The sequence below is a fragment of the Equus caballus genome, chromosome 22 (genome assembly GCF_041296265.1).
Source record: "Equus caballus isolate H_3958 breed thoroughbred chromosome 22, TB-T2T, whole genome shotgun sequence".
In the NCBI taxonomy this organism is placed as follows: Eukaryota; Metazoa; Chordata; class Mammalia; order Perissodactyla; family Equidae; genus Equus; species Equus caballus.
Window position 1 is genome coordinate 12,231,711 of NC_091705.1, and position 17,721 is coordinate 12,249,431.

General features: G+C 39.4%; 1 long non-coding RNA gene across 1 annotated transcript; it reads left to right on the forward strand.

Annotated features, from left to right (window-relative positions):
* The first annotated feature begins 309 nt into the window (after nt 1-309).
* Nucleotides 310-12,656, forward strand: LOC111769956 (uncharacterized). Its single transcript, XR_011431063.1, has 3 exons — nt 310-445; nt 7,887-7,962; nt 12,509-12,656. It is a non-coding gene; the product is annotated as an uncharacterized lncRNA (long non-coding RNA).
* The last annotated feature ends 5,065 nt before the right edge of the window (nt 12,657-17,721 follow it).

Below are 17,721 nucleotides of genomic sequence, written 5' to 3' on the forward strand. Positions count from 1 at the left end.
GCTCCTCACAGCTTCACCAGAAGATAGCCCTGCCTACCAACACACTGCAGCAGTCACATCCAAGCATCACATGTGGACTGGGTGCCAGCCCTTCCCATCAGCTCACCACAACAGTAGTCACTGTGCCTCATAGTGGTACCAGGCACCAGCCCTGCCCACCAACATTCTACAGCAGTTGTGATCGTTCCGTTCCCTGCAGCCAGGTTGGGCACCAACACCACCCACGAAGGTGTCACAATAGTTGCGGCCATGTGTCACAGCCAGGTCAGGCAAGAGCTCCACCCAATCCCTGCACAGCATCCATGCTCCTGCCACATAAGGAGGGCTCATGCAGCTCACATAGAGGACATCCCTTGAGTGCCTGACTCAGGAGGCCAGGGGGATTGCACTTCTGGGCCCCACAGGATATCTCCTACTTAAGCCCACTCCCTCAAGACTGAAAGAGGTAGTTGATTTATCTAATATATAGAAATAAACACAGAAGTTAGGCAAAACAAGGAAACAGAGGAATATGTTCCAAACAAAAAGACAAGACAAAAACCTCATAAAAAGAGCTAAAGAAAATGGAGATAAGCAATCTACTTGATAAAGAGTTCAAAGCAATGGTCATAAAAATGCTTAGCAGACTCAGGAGAGGAAAGGATGAACACAGTGAGAACTTCAATAAAGAGAGAGAATATATAAGAAAGTATCAAACTGAAGTTATAACTGAGCTGAAAAATACTCTAGAGGGGTTCAACAGCACAACAGATGAAGTAGAAGAACAAATCAGCAAGTTGGAAAAAAGAGCAATGGAAATCACCCGGACAGAGCAAAAAATGACAAAAGAATTTTAAAAAGTGAAGATATCTTAAGGGACCTCTGGGACAACATCAAGAGGAATAAGATTCTCATCATGGAATCCCAGAAGGAAAAGAGAGAGAGAGAAAGGGTCAGAAAAAACTATTTGAAGAAATAATAAAAATATTAGAGATGTTGAAAACTTCTCTAACATGGGAAAGGAAACAGAAATCCCAGTCCAGAAAGCCCAGAGAGTTCCAAACATGAACCCAAAGAGACCCACACCAAGATACCTTATAATTAAAATGGTAGGGGCTGGCCCTGTGGCCGAGTGGTTAAGTTCGCATGCTCCGCTGCAGGCTGCCCAGTGTTTCGTTGGTTCAAATCCTGGGCGTGGACATAGCACTGCTCATCAAGCCACGCTGAGGCAGCATCCCACATGCCACAACTAGAAGGACCCACAACAAAGAATATACAACTATGTACTGAGGGGCTTTGGGGAGAAAAAGGAAAAAAAAAAATCTTTAAAATGGTACAAGTTAAGGATAAAAGCAGCAAGAGAAAAAGAAGTACCGCATACAAGGGAAACCCCATAAGACTATCAGTAAATTTTTCAGCAGAAACTTTACAGGTCAGGAGGGAGAGACATGACATATTCAAAGCACTGAAAGAAAAAAATTCCAACCAAGGATTCTCTACCTAGCAAGGTTCTCATTAAGAATTGAAGGAGAGATTAAGAGTTTTCCAGATAAGCTAAAGCTAAAGGAGTTCATCACCACTAAACTGGCCCTACATGAAATGTTAGAGGGACTTCTTTAATCTGAAGAGAAATGGCACTAATTAATAAGAAGAAAACATACAAACACTATACTTACATTAATTATAAGATGCATTAATTAATACATACGTTAATAATAAAACCTACAAAGGTAAAAATCTCACTGGAAAACATAAATCTATAATAAAGCTAGTGGGTCAATCACTTATAAAGCAATCGTGAAAGGTAAAAGACGAAAGTAGTAAAATTAATTAAAATTACAATAATTTGTTAAGGGATGCATAAAATAAAAAGATGTAAAAGGTATCATCAAAAATATTAAATGAGGGGGAGGAGAAACGTAAAGCTCTGGAATGTGTTCAAATTTAAGCAGCTATCAACTTAAAACAGAATGCTATTTACATAGGCTCCTATATGTGAATCTCCCAGTAACCACAAGGAAAAAACTTGCAGTAAATATAGAAAAAAAAATGATAAAGGAATCTAAACATAATGCTGAAGAAAGACATCAAACCATAAGAGAAAATAGAAAGAGAAGAGAGGAACTATGAAAACAGCCAGAAAACAATTAACAAAATGACAATAAGTACATACTCATCAACAATTACTTAAAATGTAACTGGACTAAATTCACCAATTAAAAGACATAGAGTGGCTGAATGGATTTAAAAAAAATCCATCCATATATTTGCCACAAGAGACTCACTTCAGAAGTAAGGACACACACAGACTGACGGTGAAGGGATGCAAAAAGATATTCCATACACATAAAAAGAAAGCTGGAGTAACTATACTCACATCAGATAAAATAGACTTTAAAATAAAGATTGTAGTAAAAGACAAAGAAGGACAACACATAATGATAAAAGAGATTAATTCAGCAAGAAGATATAATATTTATAAATATATATGCAGTCAACATAGGAGCACCAAAATATGTATAGCAAATATTAAATAGATCACATGTTAGGCCACAAAACAAGTCTCAATTCAAGAAGATTGACATCATATCAAGCATCTTTTTAGACCTCATTGTTATGAAACTAGAAAGCAATTACAAGAGGGAAATGGGAAAAACCACAAAAATGTGAAGATTAAACAACATGCTACTGCACAACCAGTGGATTATAAAGAAATCAACATGGAAATCAAAAAATACCTAGAGAGAAATGAAAATAGAAATACGACATACTGATGGAGCAAAAGTGATTATAAGAGGGAAGTTCATAGCAGTAAGGCCTACCTCAGGAAACAAGAAAAATTTCAAAAAACAATCTAAGTTTACACCTAAAGGATCCAGAAAAAAAGAAGAACAAAGCCCAAAATTAGTAGAAGGAGGGAAATAATAAAGATCAGAGTGGAAATAAATGAAATACAGACTAAAAAAACAAAAGAAAAGATTAATAAAACTAAGAACTGATTCTTTGGAAAGATTAACAAAATCAATGAAACTTTAGCTAGACTAATCAAGAAAAAAAGAGAAAGAGCTCTAATAAATAAAATTAGAAATGAAAGATGAGCCTGGCCCCATGGCTGAGCGGTTAAAGTTCCATGTGCTCTGCTTCGGCGGCCTGGGTTCATGGGATCAGATCCTGGGTGCAGACCTACTCCACTCACCAGCCATGTTGTGGTGGTGTCCTACATACAAAAAAACTAGAGGAGGGGCTGGCCCGGTGGTACAGTGGTTAAGTTTGCATGCTCCACTTCTGTGGTCCAGGGTTTGTGGGTTCAGATCCCAGATGCATACCTACCCACTGCTCATCAAGCCATGTTGTGCAGGCATCCCATTTACAAAATAGAGGAAGATTGGCACAGATGATAGCCCAGGGACGATCTTCCTCAAGCAAAAAGAAAAAAGAGGATTGGCAATGTGTGTTAGCTCAGGGTGTATCTTCCTCAGCAAATAAAAAAGGAAAGAAATGAAAGAGAAACTACAACTGATACCACAGAAATAGAAAAGATCATAAGAGACTACTACAAACAATTATACACTAACAAATTGGACAATCTAGAAGAAACAGATAAATTCCTAGAAACATTCAATCTTCCAATACTGAGTCATAATGAAATAGAAAATCAGAATGAACTGATTACCAGTAAGGAGATTAAAACAACAATCAAAAACCTCCCAACAAACAAAAGTCCAGGACCAGACAGCTTCACTGGTGAATTCTACGAAACATTCAAAGAAGATTTAATTCTTATCCTTTTCAAACTCTTCCAAAAAATTGAAGAGGAAGGAAATCTTTCCAACACATTTTATAAGGCCAGCATTATCCTAATATCAAAACCAGACAAGGACACCATACACACACAAAAAAATTATAGGTCAATGTTCTTGGCGAAAATAGATGCAAAAATCCTCAACAAAATATTAGCAAATGGAATCCAACAATATATTCAAAAGATTATACGCCATGATCAAGTGGGATTTATTCCAGGGATGTAAGGATGGTTCAACATTTGCAGATCAATTAATGTGATATTTCACATTAAGAAAATGAAGGGTAAAATTTTTATGAACCTCCCAATAGATACAGAAAAAGCTTTTGACAAAATACATCAATTTATGATAAAAACCCTCAACGAAGTAGATATAGAGGGGACATACCTCAACATAATAAAGGCCATATATGACAAACCTACAGCTAACATCATACTCAATGGTGAAAGATCGAAAGCTTTTCCTTTAAGATCAGAAATAAGACAAGGATGTCTAACTTTTGCCACTCGTATTCAACATGGTATTGGAAGTCTTAACTAGAACGATTAGGCAAGAAAAAGAAATAAAGCTCATCTAATATGGAAAAGAAGATGTAAAACTTAGTATTTGCAGACGAATGACATTATGTAGAGAAAATCCTAAAGACTCCATCAAAAGACTGTTAGAACCAATGAATAAATTCAGTAAAGTTTCAGATACGAAATCAATATACAGAAATCTGTGGTGTTTTATAAATTGATAACAAACTATCAGAAAGAGAGATTAGGAAAACAATTCCACTTACAATAGCATCAAAAAGAATAAAATACCTACGAATAAAGTTAACCAAGGAGGTAAAGGCCTGTACACTGAAAACCGTAAGATATTGATGAAAGAAATGGAAAAAGACACAAATAAATGGAAAGATAGTCTGTGCTCACAGATTGGAAGAATTAATGTTGTTAAAATGTCTGTACTACCCAAATCAATTTACAGATTCAGGTTCAATGCAATCCCTATCAAAATTCCAATGATATACTTCACAGAACTAGAACAAATACTTCCAAAATTTGTAATGAACCACAAAAGATCTTGAATAGCCAAAGAAATATTGAGAAAGAAGAACAAAGCTGGAGGTATCACCCTTCACGATTTCAGACTATACTGCAAAGCTATACCAATCAAAGCAATATGGTACTGGTACAAAAGCAGATACACAGACGAATGGAAGAGAATTAGGAGCCCAGACATAAACCTACACTCATATGGACAATTATTCTATGACAAAGGAGCCAAGAACATACAATGGAGAAATGATATTCTCTTTAATAAATAGCATTGGGAAAACCAAACAGCCACACACAAAAGAATGAAACTAGACCCTATCTCACCATACACAAAAATTAACTCAAAATGGGTTAAAGACCTCAATGTAAGACCTGAGACCATAAAATTCCTAGAGGAGATCTTAGGCAGTAAGGCCCTTGACATCCATCTTAGTGATGTATTTTTGCATGTGACCCAAAATGCAAGGGAAACAAAAGAAAAAATAAACAAGTCGGACTACATCAGACCAAAAGGATTCTGCACAGCAAAGGAAACCATCATCAAAATGAAAAGGCAATCTACTGAATGGGAGAAGATATTTGCAAACCATCTATCTGATAAGGGGTTAATATTCAAATTATATAAGGAACTCATACAACTCAACAACAAAAGCAAACAATGCGATTAAAAACTGGGGACAGGACAAGAATCAACATTTTCCCAAAGACATACAGGTGGCCAACAGGCACATGAAAAGATGTTCAAAATCATTAATTATCACGGAAATCCAAATCACAACCACAATGAGATATCACCTCATACATGTTAAAATGGCCATTATCAAAAAGACGAGAATTAACAAGTGTTGGCAAGGATGTGGAGAAAAGCGAATCATCTTAGATTGTTGATGGGACTGTAAATTGGTGAAGCCATCATGGAAAACAGTACGGAGACTCCTCAAAAAATTATGAATAGAACTACCTTATGATCCAGCTATTTTGCTTTTGGGTATTTATCTGAAGAATACAAAACACTAATTCAAAAAGATATATGCACTCCTATGTTCATTGCAGTATTATTTGCAATAGTCAAGACATGGAAACAACCTGAGTGTCCATTAATGGATGAATGAATAAAGAATGTGTGGTATATACATACAATGGAATACTACTGATCCATAAAGAAGAATGAAATCTTGCCATTTGCGACAACATAGATGGACATTGAGGGCATTACGTTAAATGAAATGTCAGATGGAGAAAGACAAATACTGTATGATATCACCCATATGTGGAATCTAAAAATAAATGAACAAACAATATAAAAATAAACTCATAGGTACAGAGAATAGATTAGTGGTTGGGGTTGGGGGTTATGTAAAGAGGGTAAAGGGGGTCAATTATATGATGGCTGATAACTAGACTGGTAGTGGTGGGCATTTTGTAGTGTATACAGATGTTGAATTATAATGCTGTACACCTGAAACTTATATAATAATAATGAAAACTTGAAGGCAGATTGGAGATTTACATAAAAAAAGAGAATTAACTTTGGGAAAGTGGATAAAATCTGGTGATAATGGATTGCGACGATTGCCATGGTATGGGAACAGGTGAAATAGTTGTAACGAATCTCTTGGTTTTATTTGTAGGACAGGAGGAATTATCCTTTGAAAGGTTTAGGAGTGGTGTAGGTCTTCACTCATTCATCAAATGTTTATTGATTATCTCAAATGTGCCTGGTACTAAGCTAGGCCCTGGGGCTGGAGGAATTGGACAGTATCCATGTGGATATAATTATGCTTCTTACCCTTGAGGAGCAGACATTTTAGAAGGAGAGGCAGACTTTATTGAGGAGTTTGTGAAGATTTGGAGTAAAAGAATATTTACCAAGAACATTTAATAGGACCATTGAATATTAGTGAGTACCCTGTTGAGTGGCATGAATGATAAGAACTGCAGAACTTTCTCCAGTAGTGTTCCATTGCACCTTGGCAGGAAGAAAGAGAAGTTTAGAGGGATCTAGGTTTTGGATTTTACAAGATGGGTTGATGGGATTAAAGATAAGGAAGATAGCTGAAGGGATGTATAATAGGGTCCCAGGAGGACAGGCAGAAAGTAGGGAGGTGTCAAGAGAGAGTAGAATGATGAGGTCAAAGGATTAATGCAGACAGGGTCAGGGAGAGTACGCTTTAATTTTGTAGTTAGGGAATAGGATTTTAGAGGTGGCTTATCTTAGGATTCTTGGTATTACCATGAGAGTGTGTGGTTGAAGCTTAGTGGATGTGAAGGTCATTGGAGTTAAGAAGGTTACAGAACTGAAAAGTTCAGACATCAATGCCACCTAAGAGTTGGAGCAGGAATTAAAATTACCATTCAGAAGCCAAGGTCCTCAGGAATGAATAAATGAATGAATGAATCTAATCTGTCTCATTTGACTCTAGGAACACTAAATTCAAAGCTATAGCAGACACGCATATCCAGGACTCAATAGTCAGTATGAAATACTTTCCTGATTTACCAAGCAGTAGGCAAGAAATAAGTAGCAATTTTCCACAAAGCAAAACCAGTTTATGGATATTCAGAAACATAACTTCTTTCTTCCAGTGTTATCTGAATTTATAAATAATGTCAAAACATTTGAACCCTTGCCTCCATTGCCTGAAAGTGGTGGATATTGTTTGCTCAGGGATGTGTAACGCCCGCCTCAAGCCCTAGGGGTTTGATAGCATCCAAATCCCACTCCAGTGTCTCATAGATAATCAGTACTGCCCTATGCATAAAAGAGGCTCACCAAATGCTTGTTGAAAATAAATGACTTGAGCCATGTGTCAAAATAGATCAAGGAGACTTCCTTCATCTACAATAGTTGTCTCGTTTACTTGTCACTGACATAATCTAGGGGAGTCATTTCCTCAGGAAATACCAGACACTTGGCATAGTGTTAGACTCTTGTCGACAGTTCAGAGGCAGATTAACATGACAAAGGTATACCCTATGGAATGAGATGAGTAGTGACCTATCTGTTGTTGCTTCATGATATTGATTCTTGTTTATAACTCTCAGAAACTTCTTCCAGGTGCTCCCTGTCATCCTTTCTCATTCAGTCTGCAGGGTCCTTCAGCAAGTGCCCATCACAGTGAACAAATTCTTTGGTAAGTTCACCCATATTCTACAACAGGACCTAGGATGTGTGAAACTTGGGCCAGTGATTTTTTTAGTATTATTCCTAATCTTTATAATAACCCTGAAAGGTGAGCATTACTATCTCAGTTTTACAAATTAATAAATTGAGGCTTAGAGGTTAAATTTCTCGACCAATGGGAATACAAGTCGTTTTGGGGCAGTGATCTGAGCCAGTGGCAAAGCTGGTGCTATTTCCAAGATGCCAGGTGGCCTCTATTGGAACTAGAGCCTTTTAGATTCCTTTTGGATGTCTTGAGGATGAAAGTAGTTTGAGGCTTGGATTCCAGGTACACCAATATTTGACTTCTACTTGATTCCGTAGCAGTGTAACCATCTCCCTATCGTCTTGGACTGTATACTGCCAATCAAGAGGAGTGCAAGAGGATAAACGAGCCCTTCCTGACCCATTCCAGATTCAAAATTCCAGGAAGGGTCCTGGGCAGTCCCTCCTTAGTAGTAATGACCTTTCTCACCTTTGCCACCAAAGTGATTGCTGTTATAGCTGTATCAGCTCCAAGAAATGGAAGCAAAAGGAACACACAAATAAGAAACACACACAAACACACACAAATACAACTCCATCCTGTGTGTGTTTCATCCCATATAGATGAGTGACTCCAAACAACAAATTTAATGGAGGTGGGATGCACATGCAGTTCACTACCACGACACAGGTAGAAATAGCTGATGCTTGGCTAACATGATAGAAGTAAATGATTACTCGAAATCTGTGGGAGTCAAAGACCACATGAATTTAACATATGTAAGGAAATTCTGGCAGGAGGCCTCTGTAAATGGTTCTCCATCCACCAGCCATGGGACGGGAAGGTGACAAAGAAAGTTCACCTTTGCCTGACTGCCTTTACTGTTACTGCAAACCATAAATAGATGTGGAAAGCTAGTGGATTTATTGTTAAGCTTTTCTGCAATGTTCTTTTATATGGGAAACAATGTAGAATTTAGCGTCCCCACAACATATAAGGCTTTGCTCGCAGGGCCACCAGCTTAGTAAAACCTTCCCTGCTTCTCTCAGAGGCTGAGATTGATTTGTTTGTTTGGGGTGCAGTGCAGGAAAATTATTTTTAAACTGAAAAACTTTCAATTCAAAGCAAAGTCGAACAAATAAATACATGGACGGGGCCTCTTTGATATGCAGTTTGATATGAGAAGGAGTAGAACAGAGTTTGGGAAGGCATCTCTCATATGAGGGGAATGGCTGCAAAGAGTGAATTTCTTCAGGGGAAAAAAATCCAGTGAAAAATAGTTTCATCTCCGAAGATCAAATGTAAAGAGAATCACCATGGTTTAGTAAAATGCTTGGCTTAGCTTGGATCTTTTTTTTCTTTTCACAGAGAGATAGAGAGAGGTGGAATGTTTTGAAAGAGTGACCTATGACCTGGATGTCTAGAGCCCTCAACACTTGACCCAAGTCCCAAACTACATCCTCTTTCCTCCACCTGTGTAGAAAGAACACATTATTCTTGAAACTTGGTGTGTTGTCCATTTTATGAAAAATAATACTTAAAACCCACTGTATCAGTCAGGGTTTAACCCAAGAAGCAGAACCACTCGGATTATGTGTATCCATATATATATGGATTTGTTACAGGGATTTGATCTGTAACAACTCATGCGGCAGCTCATTATACAGCCTCCGTAAGACTGTTGTTTCTACATTTGATGCTGAAACTTGAAGTCCCCAGGGCAGGCAGTTCGGAAAGGAAGATGGAAGGAAAGCGGGGGAGACCAAGGAGAAGCAAGAGCCCACAGGAAGGGACTGGAAGTCTTGGCAGTTTAATTGCCTCTCACTTTGGTGCTGTGAGTGTCCTGCAGAAGCTGGAACTCTTTGTCATGAGCTAAAGACACACTTGGCCCAAGAGTCAGAGAATTTGAAGGAAAATCCAGGGGAAAGTGGGGCAGTTGCAGGCCTGGCTGCTGCCCCACAGCAACGAGGTGAACTGGTAGATTAATGACAAGGTGTGTGAAGGAAGAAAGCATCCTCTTCAGTTTTCCAAAAGTAAAAGCATACAGCTTATGCATCACCTCCAGCCTTTTAATCTCCTATGGAAATATCTCTGGTAGCCTATCTTAACCAGAAACATAGAGGAAGGGAATTCTGGAAAGTGTAGTTTGGCCTAGCCACATTAATACATTACAAAGACTTCACACCCACCTTCATGGAAGCACACTGATCCTACTCCGAAGTCTACTACAAAACTGGGGGCTGAGCCACAGCATGATGAGAAGTGATTCCAGTGACTCAAGGCAGGTGGCACGGCCAAATCCAAGGACAGGCAACCAACTCTACCCACACAGCTGTTATCAAGACCCATCATGCCTCCTCTTCCCATGAACGCTTCCTCAGTTTCCTCTTTAAAACCAAGCAAAAAAATACACACCTTTAGCCCTTGTCAGACACACAAAGTAGGGCAGTATAAAGAACAGGGAGGGGACCAATACACAGCCAAGTTCTCTGAGAGATGACAGCAGTTCTTTTTGCTACAGTGGTATTTCCAAATATCACGTATTTTTCTTCTAGAGGTTTATGATTCAACCAAGTTCTGGTTCTCTCCTCTGGTAAAATATTTATATCAGTTTTTTTGGGGATGTGTATCTGTTTTTAGTACTGCCCATTCATAACCCAGGTTCTTTGTCAGGCAGTTATCCATTGGGCAATAAATATAAGTGATACACAAGATAGGATGCAATCTGAGGTGCTTGTAGCATGAAAATACCAAAGTCACATTAGGAATCAAGAATCCTATGAACAGGATGAGTATCTACAGGCAATATAACCCCAGTTACAATGCAACATTTCAATAATTTAAAGATACCTCATAAAGTAATTTTGCAAGTTCTCTCTATGTGTATGTATGTGTGTTTTGTTAGTGTTGTTAGTGTCAATAAATGTGTGAATAAATGAAAGGATTTCTTCAGGACAGTAAGAGCTTTTAACCTGATTTAAAAGTGACAAAGAACTTGAAAATGTAAAAGGGGAAACCAGGTGGGGCAGTATAGTGGGAATAACATGAGAAAAGTGGTTGTAGAAAATCTTAATGAGAAGTAACGAGAGTCTTGGCTGATAAGAAAGAGGGGCAAGTGAGTAAATGGATCCTCTTCCAAGGAGGCTAAGAAATCTGGGTTGTACATAATAGATAATTAGGAGCCATTTGTGGGATTAGGAATAATTTGATGAAAATGTCAGATGAGTATACCAGATGGATGATAGAAAGGAAATTCGAGAAAACTAGACTCCCATGAGCTAGAGCTAAAATCCAGTTAATGAGGAAGATAAGGACTCTGTTTAAGGATGTAACTTTCAAACAGAAAAGTGAGCATCTATGAGTCATTAAGCAGAAAAAATCGGCCACCAAGTGACCAGCAAGTAACACTGAGCTCCTCCAGTGTTCTCAACTCAGGTTAGGCCCCGTGAGACACACTCCAGAAAATATAGCCTCTCTTCTCTTTGAGGGCTGGCCTGGCTAAGAGACCAACAATTAAGGGAAAGCCACTCTTTTCCCTAAAAGAATGTACCATGTGAGAGAAACAAGGAGATCTTCAAAGGGAAACAGAGATTGTTCTTCATATTAAAGATTTGATTTAAAGATTTATGGGGGATTGGTTGGGGCACAGCAGATTTTAGTTTCCAAAAACGTCCACAGCTATGTCCACACTCTGCCCACATTATGTCTCGCATCTCACATGCTCTCTTTACAGTGAGACATTAACACTCCTCCTTGGAGAGATAGGAACCATGATCCCCCTCCTTAAAATGGATGGGCCTGTGACTATGACAGAATTGATGCTGTATGACTTAAGCAAGTTCGTAAAAGGCAATCTAGTTTCTGCTTTGCTCTTTCCCTCTTGGGATGTGCACTTTGGAATCCCCATGCTGTCATGTAAAAAGCCCACCTGCCTGAGGCCACCATACTGAAGCGACCATTTAGGGAGATGGTAAATTTGGAGGTAGATGCCCAAAGAGCTCCAGCTGTTCCAGCCCTCTGTTGTTTGAGTCTTCTCAGTCCCCGTGCCTGGATGATTCCAGCCCTAGCCTTGGGCTGCCCCAGCTGATGATCCCTAGAGCCAGACTTCTAGTCTTCCAGCTCAGGACTCAGACCTCACTGAGCAGAGATGAGCTGTCCTAACAGTGCTCTGCCCAAATTCCTGATCCTTAGAATCATTAAAATGTTAATATCTTGTTTTACACCACTAAGTATTTGGGGTAATTTGTTATACAAACTTTAAGGACTTTTGGGTTATGGAGAGAATATAGGTTGATGGAAAAGATGGAAATAGATGCCCAACAAAAGTATGATTGATATAAAGTAGCCTTAGTAGAAGTAGTACTATTAGTAGCAGCTTCCGTGGGGCAGGAGCATTGACAAGAAGTAGTGGTAGAAGTTGTAGCATTAGGAAGTAGCTAACACATCTAAGATAAGTGTCTTAGATATATTCTTTCACCTAATCCTTAAAAAATGAAAATGAACATAAAGTTTTGTTATCTCCATTTTACAGAGGGGAAAAATGAAGTGCAAAGAGATGAAAGACCTTGTCCAAGATGCCTGTAAGTGGTGGAGACAGGATAAGGCTCCAGATAGGCTGGCTTCAGGGTCTGCATACTAACCATGTGAGTACCCGAGTAAAGGTCTGGGGGTAGTAAGAATCTTAACACTAAAATTAATAGCAACTAGCATCTATTTAGAACTTCCACACACTCTCTGCCAGTTGCCAACACTCTTTAAAACTAAGAGTTTTAAATGAATTGTCTTAATAGGCAATGCAGGTTGGATGTCTGGCTAGGAGTATAAATGAACCCAATGGCCTGAAATGGACTCTATTCGGGCCAAAAGAGATAGGTTGGAAAAATTACTTTTCCTTAGTCATGAATTTTGCAAACTTCCTAAAATAATGGAGAATAGAAGTGCCTAAGAAGGTCATCAAGAGCCCCATAACCAGAGAAGCAGCGGGGAATGTAACGGGAATAGCAGTATAGATTGCAAATTAAATCCAGCTACTTCAAATCAGAGAATCTGTGCGGCACATAAGCAATCACTCAGGAACATCCTTTTATCTTAAGCAGACGTTCTCAATAACTTTGAATAGCACTGGAAGGGAATTCAATAAAGATCCAGGCTGCAGGTCTACTTTAAAGAAACCATTATTAATATCCAATGATGCAATACTCATTGTAAGTCACTCATAATAATTTTGGGAGACAGAATTAAATTAAGTTCTTTCTCTCATTCAGTAAAGCAACTCTCAAAAATTAAAACAGATGCAAATGTGTGGCTTACTCACATTCTGATTCTGCTATCAGATATTAATCTGACAAATCAAAGCCTTCTCACGAATTAGCATTTGTTACAAGATGAAATCTGGGAAGATGGATTAAGGAATTTTCCCTCTATCATATATGCAGGGTTTTTTTTTTTTTTTTTTTTTTTTACTTTCCCTTAATTCTGATTTCTGGTCTCCTCCATCATCACTTGCATTTGATCTCTGCAGCGCCCTTTGGATTTCGATTAAATTGTGAACCCCTAGAAGGCAAGTGCTGTCCTATTTAATATATTCTCTACAGCCCTCAAACAGGGACCCTATGTGGGAAAGGGCTTGATATTGGGCAAAAACAGTGACGGAGGTAAACGCAGTGGCACTTCTGCCTACAGTCATTCCTTCCTTCATCCCTGTACCATAATGCAGATTTCCAGATCAACTGTGTGCCCAAACCTAGGAAATGAATCTTGATTGATCGGAGCCAGCCTTGGTTTCTACCTCTTTCCTGTCCACTGAAACTACCAACATAGGAGGACATCCAGGAAAGATTCTACCCCAAGATAAAAAGACAGTCTCTTTTTCCCAACACAGTTCTTCCTTCCTTCTTGGCATCCTGTGGTAAGGAGGTGCTATGGCAGACATCTTGCAAGCACGTGGCGAGAGCCTAAGAAGTGGCAACTATGGGTTAGGGGTGCATTGAAAGTTAAAAAGAATCTGGGTCCTGGATGGCATCACTGAGCTACTCAATCAGCCTTGTATCATCCATCTCTAGAAGTCTTTTTTTCCACCTTCTGACTTCTTGTTTTAAGCCACTTTTGGTCAAGTTTAACATTACTTGTGGTCGACTATATCCTAAGGGACACAATGCTGTTCTGAGCATAGAAACAAAGATTTTCAGGGAAACCAATATTCATGAAACATGAATGAGAGTTATATCTCAAACCTGTATAGCCCATATATGTTTTAATAAAATGCAAGTATCCCACGACCTGCACTAGCTCTTCTTATAGCACCATCTTCACTCCTGGGGCACTTGCCTTGTACTGGAAAACTTTAGCTAGTGTATAGATTTTCCCCAGGATACAGTTAATAGAGCCCCTCACTCTTAAGCCTGTTTTGTGAGGACTGTCATGTTCCTAGAAGATGGAAAATGAGGCAGGGGGAAGAGATGCTGCGAAGAAATCTCAAGATCATTGTAAACATATGAGGCAAGGAAGAACTGTAACAAAGTGGTTGAATACTTGAGATGATGGAAAAGGGAGCTATGTCACATGCTATTTTTTTTTATTTAAAGCAAACTTCTTTACCTCCTTAAACCTCAATTTTCCCCTCTATAAAGTAGAAATAGTGGTAATGATTACATTATTTGGTTATTGGGAGGGTTAAATGACATAATCTTCTTATTACAATACCTGGTCATAACACACATTTGATATGGCAACTGTGGCTTTAAGAAATCAAAATATATTTCCCAAGGAATAGGTGATTCTGCCAGAATTAGTCTTTTTGTCCTCTCATTTCCAGGCATAGACGGACTCCTCTCATCCACTCTTTTTTAAGTCCCTGAAATTTACCTTTGGCAACTTTCCGCTGACCTTTCTTTGTTTATGATGAATGGTTGGCTTGACTTAATGTCATCTTTGTAAAAATACTGGGGAGTGCAGAGGGTTTCAAAATATTCCTTGCCCAAGTCCTTTCTGATACAGGCTTGATAGCACCAACTCTTGAATCTCTCAATGGGGCTTCCCTGGGAACCAAGGAAATGGTGAAGGAAGACAGTTCCAAAGTAACATTGATTTGCCTTAGGCTCTCTGCCTCGTTCTTCATAACTCCTCTGCCTAATTTTGTTTATATCAGTATTTGTAAACAGGAAGCTAATGGATCTAATCTTTCCTGCAGATACTGTGAGTGCATGTATGTATCAGAACTGCGTTTCGTATAAAATTTTTAGTTTTGTAAACTGAATGCTTTTGTAAAGCATATGTTCTCTAATTTAGCTCTACTCGAACGGTGGTCCAGGACCAGTAGCATCAGGATCTCCTGAAACTTGTAGGAAGGCAAATTCCTGGTCCACCCAGACCTACTGAAGGAAAATCTTTAAGGTGGGCTCTGGGCCTGGACCCCATGATCTATCCGGGGGTCCCAATGATTCTGAAGCATATATAAATTTGAGACCCACTGCTGTCCTTCATCCTATTATTTTACTTTCTACTCTTTGACACTCAGTCTGTTTCTCTCCTTCCTGTCACCATAGGCAGTGGACTTTGTGACCCTTGGTTTAGACTGTGAACCGTGAATAGTTTTTATTCCCACATTTTCTGTGAATTGTTCATGAACTTGTCATGTACCTACTGTATACGTATCCCTTAGCACAGAGCCAGGCACAAAAATGGACTACATTTATGCTAGGAATTTTAATAGATCACATCATGCAATTCCAGGAAGGTGCAAAGGCCTGTTTGAACTCTCTTGGAAAGGGAATGTGCCAGAAAGAAGAGAAAAACTCATTAAGTAACACTGATCAGAACTAAAAACATGGAAAGAAGGGGTGTGTGTGTTTTGAGGGTGGATAGAAATTTCTGTAACCTGACTAGGCAGGTGATTTTATCTAAAAGTGAGTAAATAGTAGGGTACATTATGCTCTGAATCTTTAATACCTATTTATTTCAAGAATTTGAGTCTTGCCTCCCCCTTCCCCTCACACAGGTGGAAGTCACACATTATTCTCCTCTCTCTCACTCTCATATTCTCTGAAAGCACCATGTCACCCCTGAAAGCTTCCAGTTTTCAAAATAATCTTGGATAGGCCATAAGGAGCTACCCTTGTGCTTTAAAGACACCTCTAATTAATAAATGGCTGCTTACAAAAAAGTCTCAAATAGCTAAACACATACAGGGAAGATCAACTGTTTGCCACACAAGCAATCAAACAAATTGATGAACAGGAAGAAACTGACTATGGAACGAAAACTGTTCTATTATTAACCAGCAATCTGCATATATTCCCCCAATTAATGCTTAGAATGGGACCTGAGTCAGTTGAAACCTAATTACTGGCATATCACTTTGTTGATTAGAAGCCCCGCAACAGTCACTGTTCGAGCTTCATTTGCATGAACACTGCAAAAACCACCAAGAAGGATGCCAGTCACTGATTTGCTCCCAGAAGTCTGTGCTGTAGCTAGAACTTTCTGGGAAAATGTACACGACTTTTCCTGTCACTCTGCTGAGTAAAAATTCTCTCGTTTGCAGTCCTTGTTCATTTAAGAGGAAGCCATGTCTCTTGAAAAGACTGTTCCAGGAATTATTCCTACACATGGTGCAGTGAAGTAATTTGGGATTGGTTTCCAGAACGTGAGTGGGGGACCTGAGTTTTGTAGCTGGTGTCTATCATCTTGTTAAACAAATAAACAAATGAAAATACTCCCCATTGAACAGTGGCACTCTCAATTTCCCCACCACTCTGTGAATAGATGGTGCAACTGTTATTACCTTCATGGTCTAGCACAGAGGTTGGCCAATTCCTCATGTAGGGGCATGAACATTGGTCTTGGCTGCAGTGTGTCCTATGTACTCAACCTGGGTGAATCCAGATGACCTCCCCCTGAAATACTGAGTCAGGAGTTATATTCATAGCTTCCATATTAGTTAGACTGCTTAGTGTTATTGTTTCTACACTCAGCTCTCCCTACCATGCCCCAAATTAGCTACTTCAGCCTTCTCCATTCTCTTCCAGCACCCTAGCTAACCCACAGGGGAGTTCCTCACTCACTTCAATGAGAAAACTGAAGTGGGTGGGGAAGCAAAGAGTTGTCACCTTTCTGTATCTGCTCTGATTTGTCAATTACACCCTTCCAGTCCTCATTTCTCCCATCTAATCATTTACCCAGGCCTGGAAAATTTGCCTTTAATATTTCTGGAATGTACCCATTGCTTCCAATCCCCTCATCAAGGCCACAGATATGAAAGGAGAGAGGTACCAGATGTGGGCAGAGGTTAGTTGTGTCTAGGGAATGCAAAGTGTTTCAGTACATCTGGCACACAGGACCACTCGTGGTAGAAGATGTGTCTACATGTCCGGCTGTATTGCTTGCTAGCCCCCTCACCCTGTGCACACAGTTAGCCACCTGTGGCCACCTGCTGGCATTGCTCTTCTCTACCAGGCCTGCCATGGCCTCAGGTGCCCTTAGACTTGTGTGCTCTCTGCCTGGAGTCCTTATCGTCAGCTCCTTAAATTCTATTCTTCCTTCTGGACTCAGCTCAGATGTTACCCGCTCTGAGAAGTCTTTTCTGACTCTCACAGGCCATCTTAGGTGCTACCTCTAAGGTGAGCCTCTGCACATTGGGGTCACCTATTCCAATACACTTTTAAGACACTTACACTCAATGACAATTGCCCATTATTTTGTTGTTGCTTTAAGTCCCTTCACCTTTACCACGATTCATTAAGAGCA